Genomic DNA, 20,748 nt, shown 5'->3' on the forward strand with positions numbered 1-20,748 from the left:
GATACAAGGTTTCTCTAAGACTAGAGAACCTTTTTTTTGTCTTCTTCTTATCCGATTCCAAGTTGCTAACCATATTGTGGATCTTCTCCACTTTTGTTCCAAATTCTTCAATGCCAGTCTCTTGGGGCTATACTTTTGTAGTAAGTGTTTCAATTTCACTCATCTTACCCTTTATCTAAATCTCAAAGTCTATCAGATACTTGTGTGACAACATGCACTATCCATAAAACTTATTTCCTTCATCAATATTTTTCTTGAGTTCCTTAATGATTACATCAATTGCATTCAAATTATTTCTCATATTCTGCATACTATATGAAATAGTGATGCATCATTCTTGGTATGTGCTTGCGTCAATTCTTCATCAAAGGTCTTCACTAGTTCCTTGGGCCTTTTCTACAAGTTTGGAAAGGCTGCAGTTGTGGTAATTGTCTTTTACATTCTCTCTGAGACTTCATTCAATGTCTTCTCCAAAGACTTTACTGATTTATTCTTCTCAAACAATTTTCTCAATGAGCTTACCAATCCCTTATGATTGTCGTCATCATCAAATGATACTGCTACTATTATTGTTGTTGCTACTACCATAGGAGTTACAACTAGAGTGGGTGTAACTACAATTTTCTTTTCTTCTTTGGCCTTCTTTTCTTCTTTCAATTTCTCAACTACTCTTCAGCTTTCTTCCTTTGCTCTTCATTTTATTTCTTCAATATTACCTCTTCCTCTTGCTTCTTCCTTTCTTCTTCCTCTTGTTTTCTTTTTTATTCTTCTAGCTTAATCTTCTCTTCCTTCCTCTTTACCTCATCTTTTCTCTTTTCCTCAACCTCTTTCTTCTTTTCCTCTTCTTCATCATATCAGATTTGGTATATGCTATGATATTGCCAACAATGGTTTGGTCAAGTGTTGTAAAAGAATTCTCCTTTGCATCCATAGTTATGTGAGTATTTTCCACTTGCATGGATTCAGTATCCATAACAATATGTGGTGGTGAGGGTGCCTTTTGCATCTTCTCTACTTATTCCTCATCACTGGAAGGTATGTTGGCTTGTACATAAATTGCACTCTCAGCTTTGGACTATGCATGTACCTGAGCTAATGAAGTCATGAATTTTACAATTGCCTCCTCTATTTCCTTCTTAACATCCTCATAGTTGCCTTCCATTAGAATAATTTCTCTTCTTTTGTTCCTTAGCAAGGGTTCAATACCCTTTTAGATTCTATTGAGTCTTCCTTGGAATTAGTTTCACAGAATTTGTTTATCAAAGTTATTCTCAAGTTGTTGTCTTCCTCTAACACTCTTCTCTTTCTATTTAATAGCTTATTAAGTAGATCTTCTATAATATCAATGTGTATACCATCAAACCTCTTATTTTGTAATATAATGTTCCTTACTATAGCTTTCTCTATCTACCTTCTATCCATATTATTGTAGAAACTATAATACTTGTTCAACTATACAAAATTGTCATCATTGATAATTTTCTTGTTAAGGTTTTCTACCTTAGGTTTCCATGCTTTCTTTCCTATTGGAGTTCTACCTTCTTGCACTGCTTGCTCCAATGGCTTATCTTTAGCTTCATCCTTAGAATCTTCAGAATCACTAACTTGCAATATCTTTCTTCTCTTTTATGGTTCATTGGTGGTCTGCTTGACCATTTTGTTGGTGGATGGTGTAGGTTCTTGCTTAACCTTCACTAGTCTCTCTGATTTCCTCTATGTAATAGGTTTTTCCACCTCTGACTACCTCCTAGGCTGATCACTTCTTGTCTTTCTTGGTTGCACTTGCGCAACTATTTCATATGGTGCAATGAGGGCCTACATATGGTTGTGCAATGGTTTCACCTTATGAAGGTTGTGCAATAGCAATAGGATTTGTTGTTGTCATTTCAAACTATCCACTTTTCTTCATCTCTAATGCAATTCCTTTCACCTCATTAAATTCTTCTTGGGTCATACCTAATTCCTTAAGGATGGAATCAATTACTTTCTTCTTTCTTTCCTTGCTATATAGTTTAGAATGAACTATAATCATCTTCTCATCATAGGTTCCCCATCTAGGAACTCAGTGTCCTTCTCATATTAAAGTATGATCTGCACATATGCTTCTATAAGCTCTACACTCATCTTATATCCCATGGGCTCTATGAACTTAACCCTTGGTTCTACAGCTTCCATGCATGTGTTTTTTGTCTCCACTATGAAGCATATATCATCCTTGTACTTCTCTACCATGGAGGGAGGTGTTTTATACCTTTTTTTCATTTTAGTATAGAAACTCTTCATCATTTTATCGATGGCATTATCTCTAACATTTTCCAACTTTGATATGTAGCATTTAATCACTAAATATATTGTGCACTCATTGATATCCCAATTTTTCATGCTTGGGAACTTTCTTGATGCATAAAAGAATAAATGAGTCAATAAGGACTCAAATATGAAGACTACGCTCTTGGTCTTCTTTAACTTTGCAATGTTATCTAACAACTACAATTTAATAATCTCACACAAATTTATTTTTCTTCCCTAAATTTTCATTACATAAGCTACACGTAATAATCTAGCTAGTACTAAGTTAAACCTTAAACCATGGTTAAACTTGTACCCTAATATATTACTCAACAATTTCACTCCTTTGTCCTGAATTGAATATACCTTCATGTTCCTTCCATTAAATCTTGTGTGTCAATTTGTCTTAGCCATCTTCCTTACATTCTTCTTGTTTACAAGATTGCATCCCTCTTTATGCAATCATGTGACCTTGTGAATTAGTTCATTATCACTTTCAACTTGCACATCACCTAACCAGGACATATCATCATGTACCCTACTTAGAATGATTTGGGTCCAATCATTATTGTCAAACTTCAACATATACTTAACTAAATTTAACTCTCTCGGGTACACATACTTGGACTTCAAGGATAGGTCACTATTACACATAGTCCCTAAGTCCTTGTATATATATTCATCATCTATGCTCTCAATTTTACAATGTATATAGCTTCTAGTGTCTTCAACATGAAGCACATTCTCTAGAACTTGCAAAAATGTGCCTAATAAGTCATCCATAAGTGAAACAAATGGATGTTTCTTGAATACATATCATGGCATTTCACTCACATTATAAACCATCTAACTAGCCATTGAAATTCAACTGTATTCACTAAAAAAATTAGATTTGTTTCTATAAAATACCTTAAAATCATGTTTTAGGGATTTTGCAACTTTGCGCTTTAAGATCTTCTTTTCACACTTCAAATTTTTGTCAAATCGCTCTTCAATTCACTCAAAACACTTTGCATGAATAAATGGTACACACAATCTTGTTCACAATCCTTAAATCATTTCAAATTGCACTACAAATTAAATGTGTATCTATCACAAATTCAAATATTGTCTCTATTAAGCAGTAAACTTGTTTTCTAAATTCCTATATACTACGATCATATTTAGACTTACGCACTTGACCATAGCTTCCTCTCTATGTTCTCTACCTTTTGTTAATTGCACAACTTCTGACTCACTCTCCAACATCAATTCTAACTAACTAACACTCTGCCTCTTGTTAAACTACTTAATTCAAGTAGGATGAGTCATTAACAATTGTTGACTTTAATGTCTCATTAGGTGCATCAAAATACTATTCCTCCAAAACTGTGTAAGATCTTTCTAGATCCTTATCTTTCACAAATGCTTCTTTGAATTCATCAACATGTTCCTTGATTGCTTCCTTTTGATTATTACCACTACCATTTCCTTTCCTCCTATCATTTTTGTTGTTGTTCCTTTTGTAGTTAGGATTCCTATTGAAGTTTCTTTTGTCCATTATACAATATCTCATTGTGTGTCTGATGTTATTACATAATGACATAAAGGTGTATTTATTCTTTGACTGGTTCTATTCTAACTTTCAAGTGGTCTACAATTTTTTGTAATGTGTCCAGGTTTTTTACACATGTAACACACAAATTGGTTCTTCTCTCCGTTAGGTCTCTATGCATCATTGGATCTTCTTTGTGATCTCCCTCTTTCATTACCTATAGGGTTAATGTTCCTAAACATTCTACTATTTGCATTATTACCATCAAATTTAGGTTTCTTACAACCTACTACTTTATGTCCATAACCACGACAATTATAACAATAGAAATTAATAATAGGTTTAAAAGACTTACATGTGCAATCTCTTTGCACATGACCAACTTTGTTGCATATGACACATCTGTCTTTGAACTCATGTCTTACTTCCTTGGGTGGTTCATCTTGCTTAGGCTTATCAACTTTCTTTTTTTTCTTAGGTTCATCATGTTTTGCTAACAAATTAACTAATTCAATTTCTTTTGATACTTCAGTAGTTGTTCTTGATTCTATCTTACTTAGATTAGATTCTTTAGGGGACTCAATAACTAGATTTGGTTCTCTTCTGATTTCAACTTTCTTGGCTAATTTCTCTCTAATAAGATATCCAAGTCTTGACTTATCATAATAAGGTCTCTGGTGAAATATTTTTTCATCAATCTTCTCACTATTGGAATAAAGTTTCTCTAACTATTTCTTAGCTTGTGTCAATTCTCCTTTCATAATGATATTGCACTTTTCTAATTCTACATACTCAATCTTGATAGTATCTAATTCAGATGTTACTTGACTCAAATGGGATCTAAGGTTTGCATTCTCAATTTTTAGTTTAGGTTCACTCTTTCTACCATCTTTCTTAAGACTCAACTTAAGTTCAACAATTTTCAATTCATGTTTTAAGATCTCATTTTCTTTCTTGAGATTTCCTAATTCATCATTGTCACTAGTCTACACAATTGATTCCTTTTTAGAATTTAGATCATCAATCTCATACCTATCTTTTAGGTTATCTCATTCTTATATAAGAAGGTTAATCTGTTCAAGAGCTTCTTCAAGGTTTTTCCTTAACTATTCTATATTCATAGGGATCTTACTCAAGTTGTTAAACTTCTTTAGAGTAACTATGCTCTGATACCATTTGTTAGAAATAGATAACACTAAGGGGGAGGGTGAATCACTATTCTACAAAATTTTTCCCACAAGTGAAGATTGTTAATTATTTTATAACTTGCATATGAAAGTAAACCAGCAATGTTTAATAATAAATGTAACCATGCACACTAGGGAAACCCTATCCAAGGGAAAACCCTAGTAGGGATAATACCCAGTAAATTATCCACTAAACAAAAGAATCATGTTAAGGATATTGACCTTGATAGGAGTCTATGAAGGACATATATTGTCTTGAGTCCTTGTTAGAGGACTAGGCCTTCTTAGAAGCCTCATCCTTGTTAGGAGTTGGTAGATCAAATATAATGTGTGCAAGAAGGGCCCACTGCCCTAACATGGGTTTATACAATAAGGTTCTTCACAAGAATAGATATACATACAATACTTTCTGACTATTGTAATTCACACTTTCTCTGATCATACATCAGATCTTGCACCACATAGTTTTCATATCATCTCATCGACTTCACATCTATCAAAAATATTGCATGGATTAAACACTTATCTACACAAGATAAGATCTCTATTTATACTTCACAATTTAGTAAATCTCTGCTCAGTCGGCCTTCATGTCTTCACACACTTGACATAATATAAAATAACTTATGCATTAACATGTGTAAAGTCAACTCATCATGACTTAGTAATTATTTTATCACCAAAATAATTCCTTAAGATGTACAACTCAATTCTTTGCTATGCTTTATTCTGCTTTGTCAAATAGCCATACTAGTATTTTAATCATAACTTGTGTCATACTATCCGTACATATTTATGCACTGGCATACATCAACATGACATTGTCATGGAGATTTCCTAAACTGTGCATAAGCTAACTCTCATGAGTTGTCTATACACATCACATATGTCTCTGTGTTGATGCAAACTGTCTAACACTTAGACAATTTTCTAACTCTAAATGCATAAATGAAATGTTGAATACATGTTTCCATAAATGACAACTCTAAAGATATCTATCTAACCATATTGACAAAAAGTATAAATCTATGATTGTAAGTTTCTAATATGTAACTCACACTAGACTAGATATAGAAAATGCAATTGGGATAGTAACAAGGTTTTTGCAAGCTAGTCCTAAGAAATCACACTATATAGTAGTAAAGAGACTATTTAGATATTTGAAGGTTACACCTAATTTTGGATTATGGTATGATGGATCAAGTGATTTTACTTTGTGTTCACGTATTGATGTCGATTGGGCAGGCAATATGGATGATAGAAAGAGCAACAGTGGTTGAGCATTTTTCTTTGGAGGAATATTGATTTCTTGGTGGAACAAAAAACATGATTGTATCTCACAAAGTACAGTAGAAGTAGAGTATGTAGCACTAGCAAATAATTATAGTCAAATCATGTGGATGAAGAAGATGTTTAAGAACATAGGGATAGAATTCTCAAAACCTGTTATCATACATTGTGATAACACAAGTACAGTGATTATGTCTAAGAATTATGTGTTGCATTCTAAGACTAAGCACATATCTATTAAGTATCATGTTTTGAGAGAGAGGGAGTTATAGAGAAATATATTAGATTAGAATATGTAAGTACAAAAGAGAAGATTGGATATATCTTTATGAATCCTTTTCCTAAAGATACATTTGAGTATTTCTAAGGTATGTTTGGGGTCATGCCCTTGCCTACTTCTAGGTAGATCATGTAGAAAGTGCATCAGTTTAATGGTATAGAGCACTATTATTTATCTAGACTTAAATATGATGTTTCTTGTATGAGGGAGTATCTGAGATGAGAAGAGTCATTAAGGACTCTTGGTAGTTGATATTGAAAAGTTTCTTTGAGCACTTGAGATGGTTGAAGACTTTGAGAAAATTATTGACATAATGAAGCCTTTGTCATTAATGTCAATGGGGGAGATGATCACATGGAAAACAACTTGTGGTAGTATGTGGGAGATGTATGTATGGGAGAGAAAAAAAAATTATGTATTTATTTATGCCAATGGGGAGAAGCATTGAGTTATATCAATGGGGGATAAGTGTGAACAATTAATTGATGAAGAGGATTTAAAAAGAAGATAACAGTAGCAGTAGAATTTGATTTGGTATTCTTGGAACTTAGATGTTTTTCACCTATGTTTCCATCAATGAAAAAGGGGAAGATTGTTAGCATGATTTTGGATGGCATTCCTTTGGTTGAGTATCCTAAGCATTGGAGAGATGGTTAGCATGATTGACATGTTGTATTCATGACTATGTTTGTCTTGATGTCAACATAGTATTATTTTTGTGAAGATTAGTAGAGTAGTAGACAAAGAACGAGGTTGTATAGACTATGTATTAATGATCAGCTCAAGCATAGTTGAGGATGTGTTCTACAATGTATCTTGATGAAGTGGATAAGTGCATGTATGAAGACTCAAAGATATGCAAAAGATATTCTTTTTTTATAGAAGACAAAGTACCTTATAAGTGGTTTCTGATGATTGATTTTTATCTCTTAACTAAGGTAGAATCATGATGAGTGTAGTTAGACAATGATAGTAGATAGTCTGATGATGATGTTAGCAAGTGCACAAGGTTATAGGATGCACATGTACAAAGTTGTAAAGATTGTGAGCTGACAGTGACTTGTAATTATGAAAAGATGTAATATTTTGTAATATCTTAATGAGATCCTATTATAATTTATTAGTAAATCGTGAAGGCCAACTCAAGAATTATTTTGAGGACATGGTATAAAGGAAGGTTATTTTCCTTTGATGATGAATGCAAAATTATGAGAGAAAGAGTGCAAGTAAGAATTGTGTAGTGATGTGCAAAGCTAGTAAATATGTGTAAGTGATCTAAGGGATTATTTGAATGTGAAGTTGGTGATCTATTATTGAGATTAGAAGAGGTTTGTTTTGATCAAGAGGATAGAGAAGGAGCTAAAGTTATTCTATTTCTATTATTTTGCAAGGAATAATACAGATACCATTTGGATAGTGAGTTCACTGATTTTGCCCCTAAATTTATTTGGATAGTGGGTCCTTCTTCCTTCTACAACTCTTAATAGGGTTGGGACAACTCCTAATAGGGTTGGAATATCCTAATAGGGATTCAAAGTCTCCTAATAGGGACTGATATGTATTGAATGTATTTCATTGGCTCCTAACAGAGTCCATCCTTTTACAAGGAACTTTTATATTAGTACATCATTTTGTGGGTACCATCCCCATCAGGGTTTTCCCTAGTTAACATATATCATGTTATTGTGTATGTATATCTTCTTTTGGTTGCTAATTATATTGTTTACATGGTTAAGATTTAATAAGTTTGATAAGTGTTTTAATAGTTGGATAACTAATTCACCACCCCCCCCCCCCCTCTCAATTATCTTGGTGGACTTGGACTTTACTTTCTAATAGGATGTTATGTCATGAACCCTCAAAAATTTGTAGAATTGGTTGATGAAAACATTGTTTGTATTGCTTCCATTTGAGGCTCTACTTATAATGGAAAATTTGAGGATGTGAAAATTCTTAATGATCTTTTGATGGAGAAGAACAATAAAATAAAGTATGAATGATGAAATTAAATCAAATCAATTGTTTTTGTAGTTTTTTATTTGATTTTGATAAGAGTAGAAATTAAATTTTAAGAGGGTCCTAAATCCTTTTATAGGGTGTTTTCTATATTTATTCATTAATTATATTATGAATAATGTAATTTCAAGTAATATTGAGAAATGCATTAATGCTGATCTTTAGATGGGACATTCCAATACATGTTGATGCTGCAAGTGGGTTGGTTCATTGCACCATTTTTCTATCCAAATTTGGAGTGGGATTTTAGGCTACCATTGATGAGGAGCATCAATGTGAATCGGCACAAATATGGACTTGTTTATGTTGGAATCAAATGGGTTGTTTGGTGTGGTGAGCAAGACCTTCTAAAGGAACTTATTTTCTATATCAATTATCTTGGCACTAATCAACCAACTTCCACACCTAATTTCTCTATAGGTAGGAGATTTTATTTAGAATGGAATAGAATAAGTACTTTATGTTCTTTCTCACATATCACTAGGATCTATGGTATAGGGAAAGTAGAAAGATATCTTATCTCAATAAGATTCATACAGTAGAGAAAGTTATTAGAATATCATTCATTGCATGAAAGAAACATTTTTATAGTTGATTATTTGAAGAGAACCACTGAATATGTTTTGGTGGCCATTTTCTATTAGTAGTGCAAATCAGAGTTAAAAAATGACAAAGTAACTTAATTGAGTTCTAAAAACTCTCCAATATCAATAAATTTCTGGAAAAAATCATAGTATCTCATTTTTAATCAGAAGGCAAATGCAGAATAGATATAGATTGATTTAGAAGAGGATCTAATTTTGGAAAAATTTAATGAAGGTTTAAGTCAAGTCATTGCTCAATACTACCAACTAATTTTCCTTGACTACAAGGTAAGAAACAAATGAATAAATTAGTCAGTAAATTTTGTTTTGAAAGAGGCATTTTAATAAAAACCCAAATGTACAAATTTTGTACGGATATAAGAAAATCATTGAAACCATAGGTAAAATGCCATATATTTACGTAATAGTCTTATCATAATAGGGTGATTCAATATGCTATCAAAAGAGGAGGGTCTACCTCTAGCTACCTTCTCTCTCAAGGACAAGCTCAAGTACAATGAACATTGTATTTTAGAACATCTTAGAAGATATAAGTGGGTGGTTTCTGCATATAATATGGCTCCAAATGCTCATTGTGTAACACTTCTATGTGTGGTTATATGGGATGATCTCAGTAGAAGCATAGCTGATAGGATTGTGCAAGACATTTGTATAGTTTTGAATGAAGGGAGGGAAGGAAAAGTGAGCTAGTTTTGGTTTTTTTGTAAATGGAAATGGCCACAGCAATAGAGTTTTAACAAGGAGGAAGATAAAGATCTAAATTCCCACCCCAAAACCAAAGAAATTTATTTAAGATTGGTAATTTTATGGTCAAATATTATTTATGTGGTTAACACTCAACTTCTATGAACTTTACTTTCATGCCCAAGTGAACTCAGTAGACACTATCTAGTAAAGATATGACATTTTGTGTAACATCAAAGACTATCTACAATTGATCAATTATTTTCAACAACTCATCAATCTTTGTGATCTTCTTCTTGGTTGACATTGTGTAGCTCAAAACACACTATAATTTCTCACTCGGCATCAACATGCTCACTCGACCATTACAATGCTCAATGCAACTACACTTTCTTAGCAATAACTAACATCGGCTTGAACTATTTTTCTCAGCTTCTACTAAGTTCCTTAATCTTCTGCTTCAACTCCTTCATTGACTATGCAATATTGATACTTGGTCAATCTTATCCTTTTGATTTGTTTCAACTCTTAACTTTATCCAATTTTCTTCTACACTTCATGTATTGATTAAATAAAACATTATCTTATCAAGGACTAACTTGTCAAGTGCTTATTATATTTCTATAATACTTAACACATCTCAACTCAAACTTTCACTAGGTCATTTCATAATCTCTTCTTTTCAAATCATCTTCATCAATTAAATGATATGGCACTCTACATTATTAGTAAATGTCTCTCCAATAGGTTTGACACTCTATCTTACTTGTAGTTTTGACATCAATGACAATATAACAATTGTTCCACTTGTAGTTTCAAACAATTAGTTGTATTGTTCACTATTTTCTTGTTCAATCATTGCATGTAATGTGATATAATGGAATAATTAGAGAAAATAGTAATGTAATAGTGTATACTGTTGATTTATTCATTACTTGGTGTTGCAACTTTTGTGAATCTCCATAGTTTCTTCCATTTCTAATCTTAAATATGGGGTGTTCTTGTGTGTATCATTTTCTTCCACCTATATATTGAAATCATTAATGTAATGTGATCTTATCATTTTTTGGTGTTGTATTTTATATGAAACATGAAATTTTATTCAATTTTTAATGTTAGAAATGGAGTTTTAGAGGGTTTATTTTTAGTCACAAAGTATGTAATCTCTCACAGTTATTTATCAGTCAATAAGTGTTCATAATCAATTTCTTGTGGGTATTTATCTCAATAGCTTCTTCCACTTTTTGTTTAAAAATTGGGCTTTCTTTGAGTTTCAAGAAAACATTTATCTCCTTGTTGTTAATCATTCAATGGGTGTTTGTTACATTTTTACTACCTCGAAAGTTGTAGGTTTCAAAAGTTTAAGCTTCAAATTAGAGCACATAATGGAAATGAATAAGAAAAATTAAGGAAATGGTAAAGGAATATTGTAAATAGTACCTTCATTTTATCATTTACATTTAAGGGTTCATAATAATTTTCCTATGTTGTTTGTAATGACTTTCCTAAGTTAATAGTTGTATGTTTCAATTGTTCTAGCATGAATTCATTGAATGTAATGCAATTGAAAGAAATAATTAGAGAAAATTACAAAGAAATATTGTACATTGTCAACTTAATCATTAGTTGGTGTTGTACTTTTTTTAACTCCACAATTTCTTTCATTCTTCTTTTAAAATTTGGTGGTTTCTTTGTGTCTATCATTCTCTTCCATATAGTATTTCTTTCTAAAAACTTTAGAACCTACAAATGCTTACTGTCGGCCTCCTTTTCTAAGCTTAAATTTCCTATGTGCTTTCAATTTGTCATTCATTTGTTTGACAACCTAAATATGCTCATTTTCATACCTCTATTTGACTCCATTGCCTCACTAAAGTAACTAACTACATAATTAGGTTGTTATTAATGTATGAATTGTTTAGTTGGCATTGATTGTATGCATATGTATTATAATGTATCCATTATTCAATTCAAATGCATTGTATTCATTACTCTAGCTTTCAATCTGCTACTTGCCATTGCTTAGATAACACTATTTCCATTTGAAGTTTACATTTACCAAGTGTTCTCATAAATGTATGTATAGTGTCAAGAATTATTGTTTAAGGTTAAGTGATAACCTTCAATTTTTAGTCATTCAATAAGTGTTTTTAATGATTTTCCTTGGTTGTTACTTGTATGTTTCACTGAGTAGGGTGGAAACCAATCCATGTAATGTGTTAGAAAATGTCTATTCATGTAATGTGTTAAAAATATTAAAAAAAAGAAAATTGTAAAGAAATAATAGACATTTTCAATTCATGTAATTGTGAAAGACTCACAAATTGAATTGAATTATACGAATAGAAGTAGAAAAAGGAAGGATAAATAATACAAATTTGAAATCAAGAAGTCATCGTATGAAGAAAATATAAAATGCAATTCATTGTATCAAATGACCTATTACTTGTCACCAAAACTTGAATTTCAATATGGCTAGCCATTTCTTCAATGACTAAATTCCCATAAGAAGGATATGTCACCTTAAATCTTTGAAAATTCCTTATTGATCATTCCTGAATTATTCTTTATAGTCTGTGAATTCTCTTCTCTTGTTTAGGGTGGTAGGAAATCTCATTTTTGTCCTATTTATTCCTTGTTATTGTGTGCTTACATAATTTTCAATGCATCTTATTTTCGCAATGTTTGATGCATTTCTCTTATCTAATTCTACTTTTTTCATCACTTATTGTAGTCTTATTGAATTATTTATGGTGATGCTTAACATATGTTCAAATCTACTGCAAAGCTAGGTCAACATAGAAACATGTCTTTATTACATACATTTTTATTTGTATTGGTCGTAGGTTACTCTTTATTGCAAAGAAAAGTCAACAAAATCAAATCCCTTTATTAAATGCCTTTTACTATAGATTTTTCATTTAGTAAATGTGGGTTTACGTGTTTATACTAAGTAGTTACTTTTTAATTCATTAAAACATTGGATATTCTTGGCTTCTTGACTTTTTTTATAATGTTCTCAATGAGTACATCACAAAAAAACTCAAGATATTGCACAATTAGTTATGTGAATAATTCACTAATGAAATGTACTCTTTAATATAGTTATGTTATCTCATGCCTTTAAATTCAAAGTATTTGTGTATTCATGCAAGCTACCTAGTCTCACATCTCACATTACCAAATTAATTTTGTATTGTTGTCACTAAGTATATTACAAAACTAACTCTTCATAGAGCACATATAGTTTTTTTGATGTATTAAATGATCAAATGCACTTGTCAAACTAGCTATGTTGCTTTCAATGTAATTTTATATTTCACATTGTTGTCTTAATTTAGTAATTTAATCAATGAATTTTGATGTCTCACATGTTTTTTTATGCATTACATTAGATATCTTCATTCTAGTTTAGGTTGGAAGTTTATCTCATTTATTCTTTTTTTGTTCCTTGTTATTGTATGCTTATTGTATGCTTAATGTATGGTTACTATATGTAGGTTGATATGCATTGCATAACTATGTCTTCATAGTTATATGTCATTTGTTGGTTACTGTATGATCAAAATGTTCAACATGTTTATAAATATTTATTTATTGTATGTGTATGTGACAATCCACTAAAATTATATTAATATATAATTGGTTCAAACATTCATGGAGGAAACAACCTAAAAGAAAACCTCCAATTATTATTGAATACAAAAAGGAAAAGATAAGTTACATAGTTTTTCCAAGGTAGCCAACCATACTACCTAAACATTAAAGGAGTGAACATATGAATTACCCTTATAAAATGGGTTTACAATTAAAGTTAGTTCAAAATCCATGATAAATTAAAATTCTTTTCAAAATGTATACCAAGAAATTTAGAGAGTAACACAAGCTATAATTGATAAAATATTTGATAGCTCAATATACCTTATTTACATCATACCATTATGACCTTATATACATCATATCATAAAGCCCATAGTAGATCTGTAATTGGGCAATGGGGAGTATGATTCCTCCATGTACAAAAGATAAATAAACAAAATGTCATTGTTAAAGATGACTACCATTATAGCTATTAACTCCTTTCATATTCTAGGTATGTGACAAGATATCTACAAATAAAAATTGTGTGAGTGTACTCCACTTAATTAAAATTACAAACTTATCACCAACCCTCCATAAACCTAGTTCCCATAGCTTTGTATGTTAATTCCACAATTGTCTTAATCACATTATACTTGTAGAGGAGCTGAGAAATGCCAATCTACAATTTAATTGTAGCTTTATCTATCATGAAATTGAGATAAAAGCGTAGGTCAAAAAACTAGATAATCATGCTTCATACAAAAGGTACATATTCATGGAATTAGAATAACTATCTATGAATGGGAAGGAACTATGAAAGAGAAGGGAAAAACTAGTTGTGGCAGGGACCAAAACCACAAGTAAACAAAAAAAAATCATAAAATTTCAAACAATGAGCCCACATATCTTTTACTCCTCCTTTGGCATGATGTCACGATTATCTATGAAATATTAGAATTGGTCAGAGAACTTCAAACCATCTATAATTTTCAAGGAGCCCAAGAAATTTGTGATGATGTCCATGTGGGACTTATGCACGTCCGCCATATTTGAATTATCTTGAGTAGAGGCCCCAAATTTTGTATAATTTAAATCATGTTGGGACTCATTTGGATCATGAGAAGGAGAAAACATTAGGATGAAGGCGATTCATTTGTGTTTCCATGAATGAGTGGTGCAAGGGCACAAAAGACTAAGGAACAGCATTATTGTGGGCATGGTCAAGAATAGCAAGAATGGTGTCCACCTTAGTGTAGATTTTGTTGACATTTACAACCCTATGAGTTATCCAACCATATTCATAGTATAATGAAAAGGTCAAATATTCCCCTATCTTAGTGAACTTCTTATACCATCCATATCCATGAAAAAATCATTTCATTCCTACAAATATTGTCTAGGGAAAATGTCGCCAACCAAACCCAAACTAAGCTATAAATCATATTGTTGGGGCTAGCACATAATTTTTTCCTACATAATGAGACCATCCTTTATAGTCTTATGAACAACATCCTCAAAATTTACCAAAATTTTCTACAAGTTAGAAAAATTGGACAAAAATTTGGAAACTAACTAATATGGGAAGATGAATATGTTTTCTCTTGGGATGAGGATTTCATCCCCAATAATGCTCCTGATATTGTATGCACAATATTGATAATCCATCTTGAATACAATTCCAAGGTGTTCATCAAAGATGTGACCATCGAATGGTCACTCGCTAGCCTCAACCAACAATTAGATTCTATAATTTGGTGGACCATATTCCATGACAAGGTGTGGATGAAGTACAAGAGAAACCTAGTGGCAAATGATTTTTTTTTTATCGCAAAAATGTTAGAAATATAATGGAAAAGTAAGATACTGAAAGGGGGGTGAATTATGATGCATTAAAACTTTAACACTTTAAATATTAATTAAAACTAATAACTTCACACTAACCCTTATCTCAATACTACCATAAACTAAATCAAACATTTACTACAATATATTAATAGATCTAATATCTACTTGCATGAATAACACTCACAATACATAAACAACTCATTACACATGACCTAAATATTTGGTTACAGAGAAACCCTCCAAGGTGAAGGTAAAACTATGGTGGGGATGACACCCACGAAGTATTCTCTACTGCACCAATAACCTATCTGGGATACAATTTTGATCACTTCTGATGATCTAGCCTATGAGGGATATGCCATGTTAAGAGCTTGCAATACTTATACATTCTACCTTGATTAAAGTATTTTACCTCACAACTAAGAGTGTATTATGTTGAGAGATTTACAAAGGCCTATTAAAACGACTATGTTAAGATATTTACACCTTGAAACACTTGTTAGAATGTATCAGCACTTGATCCTTTGGTTTGCACTACAATGTTGATAAAAGATCTCCTCTATATTATTTATGATCACTTCTCTAATCTGATTTGTCACTAACTTTGCACTTCACTACTTCTCTACAATGTTCAGTTGCTCTTCCTTAATTACCTTCACACTTCACATACAACCAACACTTAATCACTTATGCTCCACACATGCAAAATAGGCCATAAATCCTTCTTAAATATCAATTAGTTGAAGTTTCTAGATCATGATCAATTATCTAAATTCATTATTTTTGTCTCTTAGTCCTTGCAATTTTATGATTGGCTAATCATCTTTTATAGGGATTGATAATTCTTACTAGAATGTGTAATCATCTCCATAACTAACTCCTTGATCATATAAAAGTGTCTCCAACATGAAAAAAATGGTTTACCTCAATGTTTGTGGCTTTACAAATAATTATGTCAAAACTAGCTTGCTTGGCACTTGAACTCGTTGATGCTCGATCATGTCTAATTTGTATGTTGTCACTTAGCTTCAACTCTTCTCAGCTCAGTCTATGTTACTTGGTCTCTATTATGCTTAGCATACTCTATTTTACTCAGTTTCTATCAAAATTGGCATAAGAATGAACTTGGCTTATATACTACTCTTTGACAACTTGGTTAATACTAGAGTAATCGATGACCATAAACTTTCTCAAAAATAACTTCTACTTTGACATAAACTAAAATATATACAAGTCTTCCATTACATTTCTTGTCTTGTATAGGATGACTTATTCGTGGTGATGACAGACCAACCTAGCCTAATGAATGACTAAGTGTTTTGCACTAACTGACAATACAATGATTGTCTTCATGATCACTAATCTCCCCCTTAGACATTAGTGGCAAAAAATATTTGACGTGATCAAAATTTACAAATAAAAACTAAAATATAAGTATTGCCCCTTAGGATATACTCTATAAAGGTAACTTGGTCAATACATAGACTTCTTGTACTTACAGTTTACAAAATATTTTTCAAAACTTTTAGTATACACACCTCTAAGTATCATACTGATTGACTCCATATACTAGTATACACAACAAAATTTCAAAAAAATTATATCCAATACCTTCAATCATATCCATTCCCCCTTTTTTTTGGCATGATTGTGCTTGTTTTTAATTGGGGAGCAGAAAGTATACCATACTTATCCAAAAATGATTAATGGGACGTTAAAATCATTTCCATGGTGTTGTCCTAATTGATCTTGATTCCATCAAGAATGTGTCTCTGAATCTCCAATTTAGCTGTAAGATTTATCATATTTTCATATATGGACATTTTATTATTGCCTTGGATTAGATCTTTAGAAATCTTGAGATATTTTTGAATAACTTCCAAATGTGGAGTTAGCAAAGCTTGAATAGTTAGTAACTCAACTCTTATTTTATTTTCTTCCTACATGAGTTTAGATTACTTCCCTTGCAAAAATCTTAACCATTAAAAATGAACTAAACTTAAACTAGCATCCAAGGTAAGTGTGCTTGCCCTCCTTTGTAAATCAACATATATTTTGTCCTTTTGATCTCTGATCTCCCTGGTAAATGCTAGAGCATAACATAGATTCCCAATCATGTATTAATATCAAAAACAAAATTTTCATCTTCATTAGCTTGGTTAGAAAGTTCAACCATCTTTATAGCTATCTCAGCTAACACTTTCTCTATGATCTTATTTTCATGTTGTTTTCATCTCTTTCCATAATCTTATGTTGAATATCAATGTCAGGCTCCTTGATCTTATCAAAAATTTTCACCAGTTGTTCAAGAATTGAGGCTTGCTCATCTAAATTATTAACAATTATAGTATCAAGGAAAATATCCTTGATGTCATACAAAAAAATGCACTCAATATTCTCTTTTGTTCTTCACTCAAATTCGATTTATCCTAGTATGGTATGACAATATATTCATCTAAGGTAATTGGCTTACCTTTCATGACATGGGGTGAGTCATTATGCTTCTTCTTTAACTTCTTACTCTTAGAATCTAGTGTGCTTGAGCTTGGCACAGTTAGTTGCAAACCTTGGGTTTGAACTGCTAGATTTAGTTTGTCTAACTCTTGGGTTACATCACCTTAATTTGTGATGAAGAATGTGTTGGTATTATGTTGTATTTTTCATTAGTGACAACATTTATTCAATTATGTATGGTTAATGAGCTCATCACTAAGTCTATAGTTTATACCCAACATTCGGTGGTTGCTAAGTAAGTTCATCAGTTAAGTAGTTCACACCGAGCATTCCTAAAGCTACTAAGTGAGTGTGTAGTCTAGTAGTGTTTACTGAGCCTACAATGTTCACTAAGTAGATAGTGGTCATTGAGCTCCATAGTGTCTACTGAGCCATCAATTTGTGTGATGAGAAGCCAATGTCTACTGAGTGACAGATGTGTAGTGTTTACCGAGTGAAGCGAGGTAAACAAAGGATTTAGTATCTACCAAGTGACACTATATCTACTGAGTCTCAAATGGTTATCGAGTTTGAAGCTACATTTTGTGATTATTATGGACTAAGCTTCTACTTCTATCGAGTGCATGATGATGCCGAGTAATGTAGTGGACACTGAGTATCAGAAGTTCACCAAGTCAACTTACAGAACACTAGTTTCTACTATTTGGTCGACTCAGTTATATTTTGTTTACTTGTGTTTTAGCTGACCTTGTAATTGTAAATATTGGAATGGTATATATGTAATGTATTGTATCATTTGCAATGTATGGATGAGGATATCAAGGAATGGATATGTAATGTTTTGAGAAGAGTGAATGCAAATCAGTAGCAGAGCAGAGTATTCAGCAAGGTCTACAAGGACCAGTAAAGTTATATCAATCACAAGAGGTGATCTATACTTCAAGGATCTATTCAGTAATCAAGTTGTAAGTCAGATCTAATGTTTTATCCAGCAGGTGAATTAGTTTTCTAAATCCTTTAGCAGGGTAGACTTAAAAATCTTTGTTCAAATCTCTTAACAGAGTGCATACTTCATTGTATGTTTGTAAAACCTCTAACAAGGTGGATCTAGTAGTCCAAATTGCTCTTAACAGGGCAGATCATCAGAAGTGGTCAATGTAAGCCCTTATAGGCCAACTTTATATTGCAGTAGTGAAGTTTTGTGGGTATCATCCCCACCCTAGTTTTACTTTCTATTTGGAAGGTTTCTGGGTCACCAAAATTTTGTGTTCATGTGTTATGAATGTTTATCTTTTCTCATGCATGCAGTAGATTAGATGAATGAATGATGAATGGATTAAGTGCTAAATTAATTTATAGTTTTGAGGTTACTAATTCACCCCTCCCCTCTTAGTAACCTAGCTAGTCTTGATTATTTCCAACAGTTAGTATCAGAGCTTTTTGGTTCTCAGGATAAAGTTTGATAGCTTGAGCAAAGATCAAGGACAATGGAGATATTCAGACTTGATAAAGTTATTGATAACGAGAAGCTAGATCTAGAAATGGTCATAGCCCAGCTCAAGGAAGCAAAAGAGTATCTTTCCCAATCCCTGAAAAGAAGAAATGAACTTGTAAAACATATGAATGACCACCAGTATGTTGAAGAAAAGATTGAATATTTTTCCCTCCAAGGAGTTCAAATGAACCAAATGAGGCAATCAAAGAACTCCTAGAAAAGAATAGCTCTCGACAAGAAGAGGTAAGAAAATTGAAAAGAGAATAGGAAATTTAGTCAATAAGAATGTTTGAAATCTTGGAACAAAGGAACAAGGAAAGTGAAGACTTGGAATCAAGGAACAATGCAAATCAAAATCAATCCCTTCAGTAAGAAAGTCTTATCAATCAGCTCTCCAATGCAAATGAGGAAATCATGAATTTGAGATCTGAAAATGAAAGTTTAAGCAATGATTTAATCACTCAAAGACAGATCAATGAAAGATTGAAAGCTAATCTAATTTCTAAAAAGCAACTCAATAAAAGTTTGATGAAATCTTAAGTAGACATGGATCAATTGAATCAACAAAGTGAGTAGAATCTTCATAGGCAAAAAGGTAAAGCGGGATTTAGATACAAAAAAGAAGGTGACTCTTCCAAACAAGGTGCCCAAAGGAATCAAAGACCTACTTACAATCACTTTGGTAATTTAGGTTATACATAAAACAAATGTTGGAGCAATGGAAAGGAAAAATTCAATGGAAAATGCTACAATTCTAGTCCAGAAGGTCATAAAGCTAATGAATGCAAGGAGAAACCAACATTTGATGGCAAATGTCACAAATGCAAGAAGCAAGGTCACAAGGCATCTGAATGCAGATCTAAAATATTCAATCCAACTGAACAACTTGTAAAGGAAATATTTAGTTGGGACTAAAATACTTGGTGTAGATGTCACTATTGTGGAGAATATGGACACATTGGCATAAATTGTGCAAGGCATCACTTAAGAAAGAAGGATACAATAGTAAGGTGTTACACATGCATTGAACTTGGTCATATAGTCAAGAACTAAATGAACATAGGAAAGGTTGAAGATGAAAAGAAAGCTAAAGTTGATAATATCAGGAAGTAGATGAGACAGTAGTGGATTCCCAAATCTATCGAGCAGAACAGTTCAAATACTAGTCATGTCACTCAAGAAGTGGGTGACTCCACCATTTCCAATTAGATTCTAAAGGGAGGAACTAGAACTGCATCTTCAAGAAAAATCTTGAGCAATTCTAATGAAATGAAAGAAAGATCCAAATCAGTATTGCAGATATAGAGGATTGCATGAATTCAACATTCACCAAGCAAGGTTGGTCATAGACTCAACCAAGCTAGGTCGGGAGTAATAAGATTTTTGTTCAGTCACTGAGTCACAAGTTTCTATTGAGCTAGTAAGTGCATGATAGTCTGTCTCACACTACGTCATTATGGTACCAAGCATTAATGGAGAATTTTTCA

General features: G+C 32.1%; 1 pseudogene; it reads left to right on the forward strand.

The window, feature by feature from the left end:
- Positions 1-20,748, forward strand: part of LOC149543470 (glutamate decarboxylase-like) — an 88,967-nt pseudogene that overhangs the window by 24,731 nt on the left and 43,488 nt on the right.

Source organism: Cupressus sempervirens, chromosome 8 (assembly GCF_028749045.1).
Source record: "Cupressus sempervirens isolate cs-2001-9-10 chromosome 8, ASM2874904v1, whole genome shotgun sequence".
NCBI classification, from domain to species: Eukaryota; Viridiplantae; Streptophyta; class Pinopsida; order Cupressales; family Cupressaceae; genus Cupressus; species Cupressus sempervirens.